Source organism: Hyla sarda, unplaced genomic scaffold (genome assembly GCF_029499605.1).
Source record: "Hyla sarda isolate aHylSar1 unplaced genomic scaffold, aHylSar1.hap1 scaffold_307, whole genome shotgun sequence".
NCBI lineage: Eukaryota > Metazoa > Chordata > Amphibia > Anura > Hylidae > Hyla > Hyla sarda.
In genome coordinates, this window is record NW_026609792.1 from 172,974 (window position 1) to 185,801 (window position 12,828).

General features: G+C 45.6%; 6 non-coding genes across 6 annotated transcripts; all 6 read right to left on the bottom strand.

The window, feature by feature from the left end:
• Window positions 1-1,233: 1,233 nt before the first annotated feature.
• Window positions 1,234-1,424, bottom strand: LOC130328372 (U2 spliceosomal RNA). The gene has a single exon (XR_008872379.1). It is a non-coding gene; the product is annotated as a U2 spliceosomal RNA (small nuclear RNA).
• Window positions 1,425-3,512: 2,088 nt separating this feature from the next.
• LOC130328384 (U2 spliceosomal RNA) lies at window positions 3,513-3,703 on the bottom strand. Its single transcript, XR_008872386.1, has one exon. It is a non-coding gene; the product is annotated as a U2 spliceosomal RNA (small nuclear RNA).
• A 2,090-nt stretch (window positions 3,704-5,793) lies between these two features.
• LOC130328396 (U2 spliceosomal RNA) lies at window positions 5,794-5,984 on the bottom strand. Its single transcript, XR_008872395.1, has one exon. It is a non-coding gene; the product is annotated as a U2 spliceosomal RNA (small nuclear RNA).
• Window positions 5,985-8,082: 2,098 nt separating this feature from the next.
• Window positions 8,083-8,273, bottom strand: LOC130328408 (U2 spliceosomal RNA). Its single transcript, XR_008872400.1, has one exon. It is a non-coding gene; the product is annotated as a U2 spliceosomal RNA (small nuclear RNA).
• Window positions 8,274-10,343: 2,070 nt separating this feature from the next.
• On the bottom strand, window positions 10,344-10,534 carry LOC130328416 (U2 spliceosomal RNA). The gene has a single exon (XR_008872403.1). It is a non-coding gene; the product is annotated as a U2 spliceosomal RNA (small nuclear RNA).
• Window positions 10,535-12,614: 2,080 nt separating this feature from the next.
• Window positions 12,615-12,796, bottom strand: LOC130328395 (U2 spliceosomal RNA). The gene has a single exon (XR_008872394.1). It is a non-coding gene; the product is annotated as a U2 spliceosomal RNA (small nuclear RNA).
• Window positions 12,797-12,828: the final 32 nt, after the last annotated feature.

Here is a 12,828-nt window from a genome sequence, read left to right on the forward strand (position 1 = left end):
TTTATATATATGTGTGTGTGTGCGCGTATATATATATATATATATATATATATATATATATATATATATATATTTCTCCGCCGAAATCACTTTTAAACCCATTTCCACCTTTTTTTCCCTTCTCTTCCTCTTACTTTTTTTTCACGTTTTTTTACGTTTTTCTCCTTTTCGCCTCTTTTCTGGGCGTATTATTCTTCTTTTTCTTCTTTTTTTTCGTCTAATGCATACCCCATCAGTGCAGCAATGCTTATTCAATACCGCCAGCAGATGGAGACACTGGGGGATAATTTTCTAAGGATTTATACTGATTTTTCCTGTCTGAATTTGTCGCACAGAAAGTTGCAGGCCAAATATGTGTGACATTTCTGCGACTTTAGCTTCTAGAGCATTTTTACAACATTATACATAGGTGCTGAATACATAAAAAGCGACTGTTCAGCGACAGACAAGTCGCATCGGCTGAAAGTAGGCCAGAATGTCAGTCCATGTTGGAGCAGGTTTAGATACAGTCTAAAGCATAGATCTCAAAGTCTGTGCACAGAATTTAGCAAGGGCCTCGCACCTTCTGATGCATCAGGTAGGTGCACAATAGCATAGCCTAACCCTCTGTACTTTGGTCTATATTGATGCGGGACATAGACAGCCAGCTGATGACCAATCCATTAGTGCAATGGATGGCTGGAAGCATTTGTCTTTGCCTTTGCAATACCACAGAAGCAATGCATGGTCAATGTACAGCAATGACACACCTGTGTGAACAGCCAGGAGACCCCCCCCCCATGTTATGTTACATAGTTACATAGTTAGTACGGTCGAAAAAAGACATATGTCCATCAAGTTCAACCAGGGAATTAAGGGGTAGGGGTGTGGCGCGATATTGGGGAAGGGATGAGATTTTATATTTCTTCATAAGCATTAATCTTATTTTGTCAATTAGGAACATTCAGCACCCACCCGCTATCAAGGCAGCTGCCTATCATGTCATGCCCTACCTGCACAGGTGTGCTGGCTACTCAAATGATCCAATTAAGGAGGCCATTTAGTCAGCAGCAGCAGAAGTCCTGTGCCTGGACGCTCCAACAGCGGCCAGACACAAGCAGAAGCAGAAGCAGCAGCAGCACCACCTTTTGTTTTTTGGCTGCAGCAGCAGCAAGGCCCACAGGGCTGGCTAGCTGGCTAGCCAGCAAGCAGGTAGCAATGAAAGTAGGAATCTTTCTTTTTAACCCTGTAAGGGGGTGGTGCACTGTACCCGAAGATACTGCCATATCGGGTCAATGCATAGGGCGACGGAAGCAAGCTTCGAAATCGGCCCCCGTTCTCAAAAATCCATTTAATATATGGTCCCCAGATAGGGGACGTATCAGATATTAAACTGATAAGAACAGATACTACACTTGATCTTAGCCAAAAGGCCGAGAAGCGATAACCGTGAAAGGGGCGGGCCCAACAAGGTCCCCTTCATGGGCACTATCACTGCTTGCTGTCAGGGAGGCTGCCAGACAATTTTCCATGCACACTCTGGGCTGGGGGGCAGTCAACCACCAGTACACACAGCAGAACCTAAACCCATACCATTATTGCTAAGCAGCAAGACAGGGGCCCATTGCACTCCCACGGGGCCTTTTTAAATGCAATCCATAACCCGGATTTGCCAGGAACCCTTCTTACTCCTCCTACTTGCATGTGACACTGGGCTTAGGATCTGCATAGGAAACACACACACAAGCACACACCTACCTTTGTTGCCTGCAGATGCCTCCTTGGCTGTCCCCAAACGGTATCAAACCAACACCCACGGGAAGCTGTAAGCATAGAGGACATGCCTGCACCCCATTGGACTTACCTGTGTGGGTTAAACCCGGGTTATTTGACAACCTATGGCGGTGATGGTTCTGCTCAGGCAGAGCAGTGCTGATGCTCCTCATAAAGCTGTCGCTGCTGTGAAGGTTCTAGGTGACATCACAAATCCCTATGGTTACATACACAACAAAGCTGGGTTGTTGTTGTTTACACTCTGCAAGGCCTGTGGAAGTGAGTGACATCATAGCACTGTAGTTCTGAGGGTTCTAGATGGATGCAACAATCTCCTGTTGCTTCTATGAAGGCCATAATAGACGACATCACCAAACAGCTCCATAGTCACATACACAGCAAAGGAGAGATGTTGTTTACACCTAGTGATGTCAGTGGTATTGAGTGACATCACAGCACAGTGCTAAGGCTCCTGGGCCTGGACACAGCAGCGGCTGCAATATCTCAACGGAGAATACGTTTATATATATGTGTGTGTGTGCGCGTATATATATATATATATATATATATATATATATATATATATATTTCTCCGCCGAAATCACTTTTAAACCCATTTCCACCTTTTTTTCCCTTCTCTTCCTCTTACTTTTTTTTCACGTTTTTTTACGTTTTTCTCCTTTTCGCCTCTTTTCTGGGCGTATTATTCTTCTTTTTCTTCTTTTTTTTCGTCTAATGCATACCCCATCAGTGCAGCAATGCTTATTCAATACCGCCAGCAGATGGAGACACTGGGGGATAATTTTCTAAGGATTTATACTGATTTTTCCTGTCTGAATTTGTCGCACAGAAAGTTGCAGGCCAAATATGTGTGACATTTCTGCGACTTTAGCTTCTAGAGCATTTTTACAACATTATACATAGGTGCTGAATACATAAAAAGCGACTGTTCAGCGACAGACAAGTCGCATCGGCTGAAAGTAGGCCAGAATGTCAGTCCATGTTGGAGCAGGTTTAGATACAGTCTAAAGCATAGATATCAAAGTCTGTGCACAGAATTTAGCAAGGGCCTCGCACCTTCTGATGCATCAGGTAGGTGCACAATAGCATAGCCTAACCCTCTGTACTTTGGTCTATATTGATGCGGGACATAGACAGCCAGCTGATGACCAATCCATTAGTGCAATGGATGGCTGGAAGCATTTGTCTTTGCCTTTGCAATACCACAGAAGCAATGCATGGTCAATGTACAGCAATGACACACCTGTGTGAACAGCCAGGAGACCCCCCCCCCATGTTATGTTACATAGTTACATAGTTAGTACGGTCGAAAAAAGACATATGTCCATCAAGTTCAACCAGGGAATTAAGGGGTAGGGGTGTGGCGCGATATTGGGGAAGGGATGAGATTTTATATTTCTTCATAAGCATTAATCTTATTTTGTCAATTAGGAACATTCAGCACCCACCCGCTATCAAGGCAGCTGCCTATCATGTCATGCCCTACCTGCACAGGTGTGCTGGCTACTCAAATGATCCAATTAAGGAGGCCATTTAGTCAGCAGCAGCAGAAGTCCTGTGCCTGGACGCTCCAACAGCGGCCAGACACAAGCAGAAGCAGAAGCAGCAGAAGCAGCAGCAGCACCACCTTTTGTTTTTTGGCTGCAGCAGCAGCAGCAAGGCCCACAGGGCTGGCTAGCTGGCTAGCCAGCAAGCAGGTAGCAATGAAAGTAGGAATCTTTCTTTTTAACCCTGTAAGGGGGTGGTGCACTGTACCCGAAGATACTGCCATATCGGGTCAATGCATAGGGCGACGGAAGCAAGCTTCGAAATCGGCCCCCGTTCTCAAAAATCCATTTAATATATGGTCCCCAGATAGGGGACGTATCAGATATTAAACTGATAAGAACAGATACTACACTTGATCTTAGCCAAAAGGCCGAGAAGCGATAACCGTGAAAGGGGCGGGCCCAACAAGGTCCCCTTCATGGGCACTATCACTGCTTGCTGTCAGGGAGGCTGTCAGACAATTTTCCATGCACACTCTGGGCTGGGGGGCAGTCAACCACCAGTACACACAGCAGAACCTAAACCCATACCATTATTGCTAAGCAGCAAGACAGGGGCCCATTGCACTCCCACGGGGCCTTTTTAAATGCAATCCATAACCCGGATTTGCCAGGAACCCTTCTTACTCCTCCTACTTGCATGTGACACTGGGCTTAGGATCTGCATAGGAAACACACACACAAGCACACACCTACCTTTGTTGCCTGCAGATGCCTCCTTGGCTGTCCCCAAACGGTATCAAACCAACACCCACGGGAAGCTGTAAGCATAGAGGACATGCCTGCACCCCATTGGACTTACCTGTGTGGGTTAAACCCGGGTTATTTGACAACCTATGGCGGTGATGGTTCTGCTCAGGCAGAGCAGTGCTGATGCTCCTCATAAAGCTGTCGCTGCTGTGAAGGTTCTAGGTGACATCACAAATCCCTATGGTTACATACACAACAAAGCTGGGTTGTTGTTGTTTACACTTTGCAAGGCCTGTGGAAGTGAGTGACATCATAGCACTGTAGTTCTGAGGGTTCTAGATGGATGCAACAATCTCCTGTTGCTTCTATGAAGGCCATAATAGACGACATCACCAAACAGCTCCATAGTCACATACACAGCAAAGGAGAGATGTTGTTTACACCTAGTGATGTCAGTGGTATTGAGTGACATCACAGCACAGTGCTAAGGCTCCTGGGCCTGGACACAGCAGCGGCTGCAATATCTCAACGGAGAATACGTTTATATATATGTGTGTGTGTGCGCGTATATATATATATATATATATATATATATATATATATATATATATTTCTCCGCCGAAATCACTTTTAAACCCATTTCCACCTTTTTTTCCCTTCTCTTCCTCTTACTTTTTTTTCACGTTTTTTTACGTTTTTCTCCTTTTCGCCTCTTTTCTGGGCGTATTATTCTTCTTTTTCTTCTTTTTTTTCGTCTAATGCATACCCCATCAGTGCAGCAATGCTTATTCAATACCGCCAGCAGATGGAGACACTGGGGGATAATTTTCTAAGGATTTATACTGATTTTTCCTGTCTGAATTTGTCGCACAGAAAGTTGCAGGCCAAATATGTGTGACATTTCTGCGACTTTAGCTTCTAGAGCATTTTTACAACATTATACATAGGTGCTGAATACATAAAAAGCGACTGTTCAGCGACAGACAAGTCGCATCGGCTGAAAGTAGGCCAGAATGTCAGTCCATGTTGGAGCAGGTTTAGATACAGTCTAAAGCATAGATCTCAAAGTCTGTGCACAGAATTTAGCAAGGGCCTCGCACCTTCTGATGCATCAGGTAGGTGCACAATAGCATAGCCTAACCCTCTGTACTTTGGTCTATATTGATGCGGGACATAGACAGCCAGCTGATGACCAATCCATTAGTGCAATGGATGGCTGGAAGCATTTGTCTTTGCCTTTGCAATACCACAGAAGCAATGCATGGTCAATGTACAGCAATGACACACCTGTGTGAACAGCCAGGAGACCCCCCCCCCCCCATGTTATGTTACATAGTTACATAGTTAGTACGGTCGAAAAAAGACATATGTCCATCAAGTTCAACCAGGGAATTAAGGGGTAGGGGTGTGGCGCGATATTGGGGAAGGGATGAGATTTTATATTTCTTCATAAGCATTAATCTTATTTTGTCAATTAGGAACATTCAGCACCCACCCGCTATCAAGGCAGCTGCCTATCATGTCATGCCCTACCTGCACAGGTGTGCTGGCTACTCAAATGATCCAATTAAGGAGGCCATTTAGTCAGCAGCAGCAGAAGTCCTGTGCCTGGACGCTCCAACAGCGGCCAGACACAAGCAGAAGCAGAAGCAGCAGAAGCAGCAGCAGCACCACCTTTTGTTTTTTGGCTGCAGCAGCAGCAAGGCCCACAGGGCTGGCTAGCTGGCTAGCCAGCAAGCAGGTAGCAATGAAAGTAGGAATCTTTCTTTTTAACCCTGTAAGGGGGTGGTGCACTGTACCCGAAGATACTGCCATATCGGGTCAATGCATAGGGCGACGGAAGCAAGCTTCGAAATCGGCCCCCGTTCTCAAAAATCCATTTAATATATGGTCCCCAGATAGGGGACGTATCAGATATTAAACTGATAAGAACAGATACTACACTTGATCTTAGCCAAAAGGCCGAGAAGCGATAACCGTGAAAGGGGCGGGCCCAACAAGGTCCCCTTCATGGGCACTATCACTGCTTGCTGTCAGGGAGGCTGCCAGACAATTTTCCATGCACACTCTGGGCTGGGGGGCAGTCAACCACCAGTACACACAGCAGAACCTAAACCCATACCATTATTGCTAAGCAGCAAGACAGGGGCCCATTGCACTCCCACGGGGCCTTTTTAAATGCAATCCATAACCCGGATTTGCCAGGAACCCTTCTTACTCCTCCTACTTGCATGTGACACTGGGCTTAGGATCTGCATAGGAAACACACACACAAGCACACACCTACCTTTGTTGCCTGCAGATGCCTCCTTGGCTGTCCCCAAACGGTATCAAACCAACACCCACGGGAAGCTGTAAGCATAGAGGACATGCCTGCACCCCATTGGACTTACCTGTGTGGGTTAAACCCGGGTTATTTGACAACCTATGGCGGTGATGGTTCTGCTCAGGCAGAGCAGTGCTGATGCTCCTCATAAAGCTGTCGCTGCTGTGAAGGTTCTAGGTGACATCACAAATCCCTATGGTTACATACACAACAAAGCTGGGTTGTTGTTGTTTACACTCTGCAAGGCCTGTGGAAGTGAGTGACATCATAGCACTGTAGTTCTGAGGGTTCTAGATGGATGCAACAATCTCCTGTTGCTTCTATGAAGGCCATAATAGACGACATCACCAAACAGCTCCATAGTCACATACACAGCAAAGGAGAGATGTTGTTTACACCTAGTGATGTCAGTGGTATTGAGTGACATCACAGCACAGTGCTAAGGCTCCTGGGCCTGGACACAGCAGCGGCTGCAATATCTCAACGGAGAATACGTTCATATATATGTGTGTGTGTGCGCGTATATATATATATATATATATATATATATATAAAAATATATATATATATATATATTTCTCCGCCGAAATCACTTTTAAACCCATTTCCACCTTTTTTTCCCTTCTCTTCCTCTTACTTTTTTTTCACGTTTTTTTACGTTTTTCTCCTTTTCGCCTCTTTTCTGGGCGTATTATTCTTCTTTTTCTTCTTTTTTTTCGTCTAATGCATACCCCATCAGTGCAGCAATGCTTATTCAATACCGCCAGCAGATGGAGACACTGGGGGATAATTTTCTAAGGATTTATACTGATTTTTCCTGTCTGAATTTGTCGCACAGAAAGTTGCAGGCCAAATATGTGTGACATTTCTGCGACTTTAGCTTCTAGAGCATTTTTACAACATTATACATAGGTGCTGAATACATAAAAAGCGACTGTTCAGCGACAGACAAGTCGCATCGGCTGAAAGTAGGCCAGAATGTCAGTCCATGTTGGAGCAGGTTTAGATACAGTCTAAAGCATAGATCTCAAAGTCTGTGCACAGAATTTAGCAAGGGCCTCGCACCTTCTGATGCATCAGGTAGGTGCACAATAGCATAGCCTAACCCTCTGTACTTTGGTCTATATTGATGCGGGACATAGACAGCCAGCTGATGACCAATCCATTAGTGCAATGGATGGCTGGAAGCATTTGTCTTTGCCTTTGCAATACCACAGAAGCAATGCATGGTCAATGTACAGCAATGACACACCTGTGTGAACAGCCAGGAGACCCCCCCCCCCATGTTATGTTACATAGTTACATAGTTAGTACGGTCGAAAAAAGACATATGTCCATCAAGTTCAACCAGGGAATTAAGGGGTAGGGGTGTGGCGCGATATTGGGGAAGGGATGAGATTTTATATTTCTTCATAAGCATTAATCTTATTTTGTCAATTAGGAACATTCAGCACCCACCCGCTATCAAGGCAGCTGCCTATCATGTCATGCCCTACCTGCACAGGTGTGCTGGCTACTCAAATGATCCAATTAAGGAGGCCATTTAGTCAGCAGCAGCAGAAGTCCTGTGCCTGGACGCTCCAACAGCGGCCAGACACAAGCAGAAGCAGAAGCAGCAGAAGCAGCAGCAGCACCACCTTTTGTTTTTTGGCTGCAGCAGCAGCAAGGCCCACAGGGCTGGCTAGCTGGCTAGCCAGCAAGCAGGTAGCAATGAAAGTAGGAATCTTTCTTTTTAACCCTGTAAGGGGGTGGTGCACTGTACCCGAAGATACTGCCATATCGGGTCAATGCATAGGGCGACGGAAGCAAGCTTCGAAATCGGCCCCCGTTCTCAAAAATCCATTTAATATATGGTCCCCAGATAGGGGACGTATCAGATATTAAACTGATAAGAACAGATACTACACTTGATCTTAGCCAAAAGGCCGAGAAGCGATAACCGTGAAAGGGGCGGGCCCAACAAGGTGCCCTTCATGGGCACTATCACTGCTTGCTGTCAGGGAGGCTGCCAGACAATTTTCCATGCACACTCTGGGCTGGGGGGCAGTCAACCACCAGTACACACAGCAGAACCTAAACCCATACCATTATTGCTAAGCAGCAAGACAGGGGCCCATTGCACTCCCACGGGGCCTTTTTAAATGCAATCCATAACCCGGATTTGCCAGGAACCCTTCTTACTCCTCCTACTTGCATGTGACACTGGGCTTAGGATCTGCATAGGAAACACACACACAAGCACACACCTACCTTTGTTGCCTGCAGATGCCTCCTTGGCTGTCCCCAAACGGTATCAAACCAACACCCACGGGAAGCTGTAAGCATAGAGGACATGCCTGCACCCCATTGGACTTACCTGTGTGGGTTAAACCCGGGTTATTTGACAACCTATGGCGGTGATGGTTCTGCTCAGGCAGAGCAGTGCTGATGCTCCTCATAAAGCTGTCGCTGCTGTGAAGGTTCTAGGTGACATTACAAATCCCTATGGTTACATACACAACAAAGCTGGGTTGTTGTTGTTTACACTCTGCAAGGCCTGTGGAAGTGAGTGACATCATAGCACTGTAGTTCTGAGGGTTCTAGATGGATGCAACAATCTCCTGTTGCTTCTATGAAGGCCATAATAGACGACATCACCAAACAGCTCCATAGTCACATACACAGCAAAGGAGAGATGTTGTTTACACCTAGTGATGTCATTGGTATTGAGTGACATCACAGCACAGTGCTAAGGCTCCTGGGCCTGGACACAGCAGCGGCTGCAATATCTCAACGGAGAATACGTTTATATATATGTGTGTGTGTGCGCGTATATATATATATATATATATATATATATATATTTCTCCGCCGAAATCACTTTTAAACCCATTTCCACCTTTTTTTCCCTTCTCTTCCTCTTACTTTTTTTTCACGTTTTTTTACGTTTTTCTCCTTTTCGCCTCTTTTCTGGGCGTATTATTCTTCTTTTTCTTCTTTTTTTTCGTCTAATGCATACCCCATCAGTGCAGCAATGCTTATTCAATACCGCCAGCAGATGGAGACACTGGGGGATAATTTTCTAAGGATTTATACTGATTTTTCCTGTCTGAATTTGTCGCACAGAAAGTTGCAGGCCAAATATGTGTGACATTTCTGCGACTTTAGCTTCTAGAGCATTTTTACAACATTATACATAGGTGCTGAATACATAAAAAGCGACTGTTCAGCGACAGACAAGTCGCATCGGCTGAAAGTAGGCCAGAATGTCAGTCCATGTTGGAGCAGGTTTAGATACAGTCTAAAGTATAGATCTCAAAGTCTGTGCACAGAATTTAGCAAGGGCCTCGCACCTTCTGATGCATCAGGTAGGTGCACAATAGCATAGCCTAACCCTCTGTACTTTGGTCTATATTGATGCGGGACATAGACAGCCAGCTGATGACCAATCCATTAGTGCAATGGATGGCTGGAAGCATTTGTCTTTGCCTTTGCAATACCACAGAAGCAATGCATGGTCAATGTACAGCAATGACACACCTGTGTGAACAGCCAGGAGACCCCCCCCCCCATGTTATGTTACATAGTTACATAGTTAGTACGGTCGAAAAAAGACATATGTCCATCAAGTTCAACCAGGGAATTAAGGGGTAGGGGTGTGGCGCGATATTGGGGAAGGGATGAGATTTTATATTTCTTCATAAGCATTAATCTTATTTTGTCAATTAGGAACATTCAGCACCCACCCGCTATCAAGGCAGCTGCCTATCATGTCATGCCCTACCTGCACAGGTGTGCTGGCTACTCAAATGATCCAATTAAGGAGGCCATTTAGTCAGCAGCAGCAGAAGTCCTGTGCCTGGACGCTCCAACAGCGGCCAGACACAAGCAGAAGCAGCAGAAGCAGCAGCAGCACCACCTTTTGTTTTTTGGCTGCAGCAGCAGCAAGGCCCACAGGGCTGGCTAGCTGGCTAGCCAGCAAGCAGGTAGCAATGAAAGTAGGAATCTTTCTTTTTAACCCTGTAAGGGGGTGGTGCACTGTACCCGAAGATACTGCCATATCGGGTCAATGCATAGGGCGACGGAAGCAAGCTTCGAAATCGGCCCCCGTTCTCAAAAATCCATTTAATATATGGTCCCCAGATAGGGGACGTATCAGATATTAAACTGATAAGAACAGATACTACACTTGATCTTAGCCAAAAGGCCGAGAAGCGATAACCGTGAAAGGGGCGGGCCCAACAAGGTCCCCTTCATGGGCACTATCACTGCTTGCTGTCAGGGAGGCTGCCAGACAATTTTCCATGCACACTCTGGGCTGGGGGGCAGTCAACCACCAGTACACACAGCAGAACCTAAACCCATACCATTATTGCTAAGCAGCAAGACAGGGGCCCATTGCACTCCCACGGGGCCTTTTTAAATGCAATCCATAACCCGGATTTGCCAGGAACCCTTCTTACTCCTCCTACTTGCATGTGACACTGGGCTTAGGATCTGCATAGGAAACACACACACAAGCACACACCTACCTTTGTTGCCTGCAGATGCCTCCTTGGCTGTCCCCAAACGGTATCAAACCAACACCCACGGGAAGCTGTAAGCATAGAGGACATGCCTGCACCCCATTGGACTTACCTGTGTGGGTTAAACCCGGGTTATTTGACAACCTATGGCGGTGATGGTTCTGCTCAGGCAGAGCAGTGCTGATGCTCCTCATAAAGCTGTCGCTGCTGTGAAGGTTCTAGGTGACATCACAAATCCCTATGGTTACATACACAACAAAGCTGGGTTGTTGTTGTTTACACTCTGCAAGGCCTGTGGAAGTGAGTGACATCATAGCACTGTAGTTCTGAGGGTTCTAGATGGATGCAACAATCTCCTGTTGCTTCTATGAAGGCCATAATAGACGACATCACCAAACAGCTCCATAGTCACATACACAGCAAAGGAGAGATGTTGTTTACACCTAGTGATGTCATTGGTATTGAGTGACATCACAGCACAGTGCTAAGGCTCCTGGGCCTGGACACAGCAGCGGCTGCAATATCTCAACGGAGAATACGTTTATATATATGTGTGTGTGTGCGCGTATATATATATATATATATATATATATATATATATATATATATTTCTCCGCCGAAATCACTTTTAAACCCATTTCCACCTTTTTTTCCCTTCTCTTCCTCTTACTTTTTTTTCACGTTTTTTTACGTTTTTCTCCTTTTCGCCTCTTTTCTGGGCGTATTATTCTTCTTTTTCTTCTTTTTTTTCGTCTAATGCATACCCCATCAGTGCAGCAATGCTTTTTCAATACCGCCAGCAGATGGAGACACTGGGGGATAATTTTCTAAGGATTTATACTGATTTTTCCTGTCTGAATTTGTCGCACAGAAAGTTGCAGGCCAAATATGTGTGACATTTCTGCGACTTTAGCTTCTAGAGCATTTTTACAACATTATACATAGGTGCTGAATACATAAAAAGCGACTGTTCAGCGACAGACAAGTCGCATCGGCTGAAAGTAGGCCAGAATGTCAGTCCATGTTGGAGCAGGTTTAGATACAGTCTAAAGCATAGATCTCAAAGTCTGTGCACAGAATTTAGCAAGGGCCTCGCACCTTCTGATGCATCAGGTAGGTGCACAATAGCATAGCCTAACCCTCTGTACTTTGGTCTATATTGATGCGGGACATAGACAGCCAGCTGATGACCAATCCATTAGTGCAATGGATGGCTGGAAGCATTTGTCTTTGCCTTTGCAATACCACAGAAGCAATGCATGGTCAATGTACAGCAATGACACACCTGTGTGAACAGCCAGGAGACCCCCCCCCCCATGTTATGTTACATAGTTACATACTTAGTACGGTCGAAAAAAGACATATGTCCATCAAGTTCAACCAGGGAATTAAGGGGTAGGGGTGTGGCGCGATATTGGGGAAGGGATGAGATTTTATATTTCTTCATAAGCATTAATCTTATTTTGTCAATTAGGAACATTCAGCACCCACCCGCTATCAAGGCAGCTGCCTATCATGTCATGCCCTACCTGCACAGGTGTGCTGGCTACTCAAATGATCCAATTAAGGAGGCCATTTAGTCAGCAGCAGCAGAAGTCCTGTGCCTGGACGCTCCAACAGCGGCCAGACACAAGCAGAAGCAGCAGAAGCAGCAGCAGCACCACCTTTTGTTTTTTGGCTGCAGCAGCAGCAAGGCCCACAGGGCTGGCTAGCTGGCTAGCCAGCAAGCAGGTAGCAATGAAAGTAGGAATCTTTCTTTTTAACCCTGTAAGGGGGTGGTGCACTGTACCCGAAGATACTGCCATATCGGGTCAATGCATAGGGCGACGGAAGCAAGCTTCGAAATCGGCCCCCGTTCTCAAAAATCCATTTAATATATGGTCCCCAGATAGGGGATGTATCAGATATTAAACTGATAAGAACAGATTTTTTTTTTTTTTTTTTTTAAAGCCGAGGAACGTGCTTTCGATTCACCCAAAGTGCAAGA